This window comes from Pseudophryne corroboree, chromosome 4 (assembly GCF_028390025.1).
Source record: "Pseudophryne corroboree isolate aPseCor3 chromosome 4, aPseCor3.hap2, whole genome shotgun sequence".
Taxonomy (NCBI): Eukaryota; Metazoa; Chordata; class Amphibia; order Anura; family Myobatrachidae; genus Pseudophryne; species Pseudophryne corroboree.
The window spans coordinates 654,638,937-654,647,080 of record NC_086447.1 but is presented as its reverse complement, the minus strand read 5'-3'; the positions used below and the strand labels follow the sequence as shown (position 1 = coordinate 654,647,080).

The 8,144-nt window shown below is 46.5% G+C and overlaps 1 long non-coding RNA gene across 1 annotated transcript; it reads right to left on the bottom strand.

Moving 5' to 3' along the window:
• Positions 1-434: 434 nt before the first annotated feature.
• Positions 435-1,003, bottom strand: LOC134911668 (uncharacterized). Its single transcript, XR_010176752.1, has 2 exons — positions 918-1,003; positions 435-643 (listed from the first exon to the last, which is right to left on the bottom strand). It is a non-coding gene; the product is annotated as an uncharacterized LOC134911668 (long non-coding RNA).
• Between the last annotated feature and the right edge of the window lie 7,141 nt (positions 1,004-8,144).

The following is an 8,144-nucleotide window of genomic DNA, read 5'->3' as shown; positions in this document are numbered from 1 at the left end:
AGGGAGAGAAGAGTGGGCTCTCAACCACAAGGCTCTGGTTCAGGTTTTCGGACCTTCCCAACCCCAGATGGGAATTGGTCTAATTGTACTGGCAGGTATTTAAACCCTGCTCAGTCTACTGCTTAAAACACTGGTGCTGAAAAGCGGCCAGTGGGTAGGGAAAGTTTCCCCTAATGCTAGGGACTTGGACCATTGGTGCACTGAGAGACCGTGCATACGGTCCACGTATTGGAAAATGTGTTTCTTTTGTTTGGTGTGGCCTGTTTTCTGCCTGTATGCCATTAAATACTCGTACAAACTCTGTATACTGCCTGCTGTGTCCTGACGTTAACGGCGACCTTGTTACTGTATACATACATACATACATACATACATACATATATATATATATATATATATATATATATAAAGATGAACAAGAGGGCACTCTATCGTACATGACAATTTATTTTTTTATTTTCATATACAGAGCCAAATAAAGTACAATGCTAGTACCTAAAGATATAGTTCTGTGGGCTTAAAAGCACATGGTATGAGTATAAACCATCATCTCGGTTAACATCCAATTTACCGCCTGCTCCCGCCAGAGATCCTTGACCGTATACAATTTGTCACTTAGCCGGCAGCATGCCAGGAGCGGGAGCTGCAGGAGATGGAGAGGAAGAAACACTGGTGAAGATCGCGTCAGCACACCACGCCCCGACCGGTTTCGTCAGAGACTTCATTAGGAGGCTGGTACTGCTGACGCTATGAGATACTTTTATACACTGAAAATCAATTACCAACAGAGCCGGAAAATCAATTACCAACAGAGCTGGGCGCAAGGGGCAGTCGTCCCGGGCCCCCACACAAGTGGGGCCCCCACACACTGTCCTCACAACTGCAAGAAAACATCAGAGTAGGAGTACAGCATTTACCTGTCTCTTCTCCGTCCTCCTCGGCAGCTGAAATGTTCCATTACGCTGCGGCCACCGAGGAGCTTTACTCACTGCAGTGTGAAGTCTCGCGAGATTTGATATTATCTTGCGAGACTTCACACTGCTGTGAGTGAAGCTCCTTGGCGGCCGCAGCAGTAAAGGGACAGTCCGACAGCTCAGCTGCCGAGGAGGACGGAGAGGAGACAGGTAAATGCTGTACTCCTACTCCAATGTTTGTTTTGCAGTTGTGAGGACAGTGTGTGGGGGCCCCACAAACCTTACTCCGGCCCTGGTTACCAATAAAGTGCATACATAAAAAATAGTAAATGTACATACATATACAAAGAATGGAGATTATAATGGAAACATAGAAATAGAATCCAGCTGACTGAAAAACAATAAAATTCACCTTATACTAAAAACAAAGCCCTTTATTACTTAAATAATGAACTTATGACTCATAACATACATTGTTTAAACCCTGTATGGCTATAGCATCAATCTGCTGAGAGGTTTTTAACATTATTTTTTTAAAGAGATATCAAGTTCATCAATCTCTTTTTCATCAAGCCCAATTTTGAAAATAGTGATTGTCATCCACAGAGAATGAATATAAGAAAAAATGCTGATGATACACGCTAGCAAACACTGAGGCAGACTGTTAAATATACTAACATTCCAGATAGGTATATGAGACGTAATTTTGCTCATCAAAACAGATTTGAGCCATTGCGTCATTATGCTGATGGTAATTTTTCTCCTAAAAGGATTTTTTTAGGGCACAGAACAGCGGTCAGAGAGATATACGAGCGGGTAGGAAATCAAACAGTGAACCCTCCTACTCCCACGGCACAGAAGCGACGTCGGGGAGAAAACAAGAAAAAAGATCTGCCAAAAAGGGAAACAAAAATAAGAAATCTAAGGTAGAATCTGAAATAAGTATTTTTAATCTTCCAAAAAAATCCCTGTCATCAGCTGAGACTCAAGTTCTTAGAAACGGTCTTTCCTATGCTCCTACATGTGGGCTTAATAAATGTAATTTATATATAGATCTTAATTTGTACATTAGGAATCTCACCCTTAAATATCATTTTCGGAGGAAAAATTATGCCCTGTTTAAAAACTGGGAGGAAAGTAATGTTAGTTCCGATTCTGGTTTGAAACCAAAGAGTAGGTTTTACCCTATTGAATCTAAAGGTCCATTTATTGACATGTTTTCCAATTTAGTTAAGAAAGAGATTGATGAACTTGATATCTCTTTAAAAAATAAGGTTAAAAACTTATCAGCTTATGAATATAGGGCCCTTAAAGATCTGGCATCTAATAATGAAATTGTTATTAAAAATGGCGATAAAGAGGGGGGGGGGGGGGGGATAGTTATCCTTGATAGAGATTATTATATTGCAGAAGCTTACAACTTGCTGCATTATGTTAAATGATATACCAAACTTGATAGGGACCCCATATCACAATTTCTTATAGATCTTGGGAGTCTTTTACAAAAGGGTTTGAATGACAACTGTATAAATCAAGAGGAATACAAGTATCTGTTAAATGAGTATCCAAATATTGCAACTTTTTATCATTTGCCAAAGTTACATTAGAATAGGACCCATACCCCAGGATGCTCAATTGTGGCTGGGATTGGGTCACTGACCTCTAGACTTTTGGAATTTGTGGATATAAGTATTAAGAAATATATACCAAATCTTGATTCATACATTAGGGACTCCACTCATATTTTACAGATCATTAACGAATTAGATTGGAAAGACACATATAATTGGTGAACAATTGATGTACAAGCGCTGTATACTGCTATTCCGCATGATATGGGTATATCTGCGGTGAGAAAGGTACTTGAATCTGACAACACTGTATCTAGTGCTAAAATTAATTTTGTTTGTGACTGTTTAAATTTTGTTCTTAAATATAATTTCTCTAACGTCCTAGTGGATGCTGGGGACTCCGAAAGGACCATGGGGAATAGCGGCTCCGCAGGAGACTGGGCACAAAGTAAAAGCTTTAGGACTAGCTGGTGTGCACTGGCTCCTCCCCCTATGACCCTCCTCCAAGCCTCAGTTAAGATTTTGTGCCCGAACGAGAAGGGTGCAATCTAGGTGGCTCTCCTGAGCTGCTTAGAGTAAAAGTTTAAATAGGTTTTTTATTTTCAGTGAGACCTGCTGGCAACAGGCTCACTGCATCGAGGGACTAAGGGGAGAAGAAGCGAACTCACCTGCGTGCAGAGTGGATTGGGCTTCTTAGGCTACTGGACATTAGCTCCAGAGGGACGATCACAGGCCCAGCCATGGATGGGTCCCGGAGCCGCGCCGCCGGCCCCCTTACAGATGCTGAAGCAAGAAGAGGTCCATAAATCGGCGGCAGAAGACTTTCCTGTCTTCATAAGGTAGCGCATGGCACTGCAGCTGTGCGCCATTGCTCTCAGCACACTTCACACTTCGGTCACTGAGGGTGCAGGGCGCTGGGGGGGGGCGCCCTGGGAAGCAATTAATTTACCTTATTTGGCAAAAAAAATACATCACATATAGCTCCTGGGCTATATGGATGTATTTAACCCCTGCCAGTTTTCCAGTAAAAAGCGGGAGAAGAGCCCGCCGTGAAGGGGGCGGGGCCTATCTCCTCAGCACACAGCGCCATTTTCCCCACACAGCTCCGCTGGTAGGAAGGCTCCCAGAATCTCCCCTGCATCCTGCAACTACAGAAACAGGGTAAAAAAGAGAGGGGGGCACTTATTTGGCAAAATAACAGATATAAGCAGCTATAAGGGATAGAAACTTATTGTAAGGTTGTCCCTATACATATATAGCGCTCTGGTGTGTGCTGGCAAACTCTCCCTCTGTCTCCCCAAGGGGCTAAGTGGGTCCTGTCCTCTATCAGAGCATTCCCTGTGTGTGTGCTGGGTGTCGGTACGTGTGTGTCGACATGTATGAGGAGGAAAATGATGTGGAGGCGGAGCAATTGCCTATAATGGTGATGTCACCCCCTAGGGAGTCGACACCTGAATGGATGGCCGTAATTAAGGAATTACGTGACAGTGTCGGCACGTTACAGAAAACTGTTGACGACATGAGACAGCCGGCAGCTCAGTTAGTGCCTGTCCAGGCGTCTCAAACACCGTCAGGGGCTATTAAACGCCCGTTACCTCAGTGGGTCGACACGGACCCAGACACAGACACTGACTCCAGTGTCGACGGTGAAGAAACAAACGTATTTTCCAGTAGGGCCACACGTTACATGATCACGGCAATGAAGGAGGTTTTGCACATCTCTGATACTGCAAGTACCACAAAAAGGGGTATTATGTGGGGTGTGAAAAAACTACCCGTAGTTTTTCCTGAATCAGATGAATTGAATGAAGTGTGTGATGAAGCGTGGGTTACCCCCGACAAAAAACTGCTAATTTCTAAAAAATTATTGGCACTATATCCCTTCCCACCAGAGGTTAGGGCTCGTTGGGAAACACCCCCTAGGGTGGATAAGGCGCTCACACGTTTATCAAAACAAGTGGCGTTACCGTCTCCAGAAACGGCCGCCCTTAAGGAGCCAGCAGATAGGAGGCTGGAAAATATCCTTAAAAGTATATACACACATACTGGTGTTATACTGCGACCAGCAATCGCCTCAGCCTGGATGTGCAGTGCTGGGGTGGCTTGGTCGGATTCCCTGACTGAAAATATTGATACCCTGGACGGGGACAATATATTATTGACTATAGAGCATTTAAAGGATGCATTCCTATATATGCGAGATGCACAGAGAGACATTTGCACTCTGGCATCAAGAGTAAGTGCGATGTCCATTTCTGCCAGAAGAGGATTATGGACGCGACAGTGGTCAGGGGATGCGGATTCCAAACGGCATATGGAAGTATTGCCGTATAAAGGGGAGGAGTTATTTGGGGGCGGTCTATCGGACCTGGTGGCCACGGCAACGGCTGGGAAATCCACCTTTTTACCCCAAGTCACCTCGCAGCAGAAAAAGATACCGTCTTTTCAGGCTCAGTCCTTTCGTCCCCATAAGGGCAAGCGGGCAAAAGGCCACTCATATCTGCCCCGGGGCAGAGGAAGGGGAAAAAGACTGCAACAGACAGCTTCTTCCCACGAACAGAAGCCTTCCCCCGCTTCTGCCAAGTCCTCAGCATGACGCTGGGGCCTTACAAGCGGACTCAGGCACGGTGGGGGCCCGTCTCAAGAATTTCAGCGCGCAGTGGGCTCACTCGCAAGTGGACCCCTGGATCCTGCAGGTAGTATCTCAGGGGTACAAATTGGAATTCGAGACGTCTCCCCCTCGCCGGTTCCTGAAGTCTGCTTTACCAACGTCTACCCCCGACAGGGAGGCGGTATTGGAAGCCATTCACAAGCTGTATTCCCAGCAAGTGATAATCAAGGTACCCCTCCTACAACAGGGAAAGGGGTATTACTCCACGCTGTTTGTGGTACCGAAGCCGGACGGCTCGGTGAGACCCATTTTGAATCTGAAAGCCTTGAACACTTACATAAAAAGGTTCAAGTTCAAGATGGAGTCACTCAGAGCAGTGATAGCGAACCTGGAAGAAGGGGACTACATGGTGTCTCTGGACATCAAGGATGCTTACCTCCATGTCCCAATTTGCCCTTCTCACCAAGGGTACCTCAGGTTTGTGGTACAGAACTGTCACTATCAGTTTCAGACGCTGCCGTTTGGATTGTCCACGGCACCCCGGGTCTTTACCAAGGTAATGGCCGAAATGATGATTCTTCTTCGAAGAAAAGGCGTCTTAATTATCCCTTACTTGGACGATCTCCTGATAAGGGCACGGTCCAGAGAACAGTTAGAGGTCGGAGTAGCACTATCTCAAATAGTACTACGACAGCACGGATGGATTCTAAATATTCCAAAATCGCAGCTGATTCCGACGACAACCAGGCCAGGTGTCAGTGCATCAGTGCACAAGGGTCCTGGGAAAGATGGTGGCTTCTTACGAAGCGATTCCATTCGGCAGATTCCATGCAAGAACTTTTCAGTTGGATCTGCTAGACAAATGGTTGGATCGCATCTTCAAATGCATCAGCGGATAACCCTGTCTCCAAGGACAAGGGTGTCTCTCCTGCGGTGGTTACAGAGTGCTCATCTCCTAGAGGGCCGCAGATTCGGCATTCAGGATTGGGTCCTGGTGACCACGGATGCCAGCCTGAGAGGCTGGGGAGCAGTCACACAGGGAAAAAATTTCCAGGGCTTGTGGTCAAGCATGGAAACGTCACTTCACATAAATATCCTGGAACTAAGGGCCATTTACAATGCCCTAAGTCAGGCAAGGCCTCTGCTTCAGGGTCAGCCTGTATTGATCCAGTCGGACAACATCACGGCAGTCGCTCACGTAAACAGACAGGGCGGCACAAGAAGCAGGAGGGCAATGACGGAAGTGGCAAGGATTCTTCGCTGGGCGGAAAATCATGTGATAGCACTGTCAGCAGTGTTCATTCCGGGAGTGGACAACTGGGAAGCAGACTTCCTCAGCAGACACGATCTTCACCCGGGGGAGTGGGGACTTCACCCAGAAGTCTTCCACATGATTGTAAACCGTTGGGAAAAACCAAAGGTGGACATGATGGCGTCTCGCCTCAACAAAAAACTGGACAGATATTGCTCCAGGTCAAGGGACCCTCAGGCAATAGCTGTGGACGCTCTGGTAACACCGTGGGTGTACCGGTCAGTGTATGTGTTCCCTCCTCTTCCTCTCATACCAAAAGTACTGAGAATCATAAGAAGGAGAGGAGTAAAGACTATACTCGTGGCTCCGGATTGGCCAAGAAGGACTTGGTACCCGGAAATTCAAGAGATGCTCACGGAAGACCCGTGGCCTCTACCTCTAAGACAGGACCTGCTCCAGCAGGGACCATGTCTATTCCAAGACTTACCGCGGCTGCGTTTGACGGCATGGCGGTTGAACGCCGGATCCTGAAGGAAAAAGGCATTCCGGATGAAGTCATCCCTACCCTGATCAAAGCCAGGAAGGATGTAACCGTACAACAATATCACCGTATTTGGCGTAAATATGTTGCGTGGTGCGAGGCCAGGAAGGCTCCTACGGAGGAATTTCAACTGGGTCGATTCCTGCATTTCCTGCAAACAGGACTTTCTATGGGCCTCAAATTAGGGTCCATTAAGGTTCAAATTTCGGCCCTGTCGATATTCTTCCAAAAAGAACTAGCTTCTGTTCCTGAAGTTCAGACGTTTGTCAAGGGAGTACTGCATATACAGCCTCCTTTTGTGCCTCCAGTGGCACCTTGGGATCTCAATGTAGTGTTGGGATTCCTAAAATCACATTGGTTTGAACCACTCACCACTGTGGACTTGAAATATCTCACATGGAAAGTGGTAATGCTGTTAGCCCTGGCTTCAGCCAGGCGTGTCTCAGAATTGGCGGCTTTATCCTATAAAAGCCCTTACCTAATTTTTCATACGGACAGGGCAGAATTGAGGACTCGTCCTCAATTTCTCCCTAAGGTGGTTTCAGCATTTCACTTAAACCAACCTATTGTGGTGCCTGCGGCTACTAGGGACTTGGAGGATTCCAAGTTGCTGGACGTAGTCAGGGCCCTGAAAATATATGTTCCAGGACGGCTGGAGTCAGAAAATCTGACTCGCTGTTTATCCTGTATGCACCCAACAAGCTGGGTGCTCCTGCTTCTAAGCAGACGATTGCTCGTTGGATTTGTAGTACAATTCAGCTTGCACATTCTGTGGTAGGCCTGCCACAGCCAAAATCTGTAAAAGCCCATTCCACACGGAAAGTGGGCTCATCTTGGGCGGCTGCCCGAGGGGTCTCGGCTTTACAACTTTGCCGAGCAGCTACTTGGTCAGGGGCAAACACGTTTGCTAAATTCTACAAATTTGATACCCTGGCTGAGGAGGACCTGGAGTTCTCTCATTCGGTGCTGCAGAGTCATCCGCACTCTCCCGCCCGTTTGGGAGCTTTGGTATAATCCCCATGGTCCTTTCGGAGTCCCCAGCATCCACTAGGACGTTAGAGAAAATAAGAATTTACTTACCGATAATTCTATTTCTCATAGTCCGTAGTGGATGCTGGGCGCCCATCCCAAGTGCGGATTGTCTGCATTACTTGTACATAGTTATTGTTACAAAAATCGGGTTATTGTTGTTGTGAGCCATCTTTTCAGAGGCTCCTTCTGTTATCATGCTGTTAACTGGGTTCAGATCACAAGT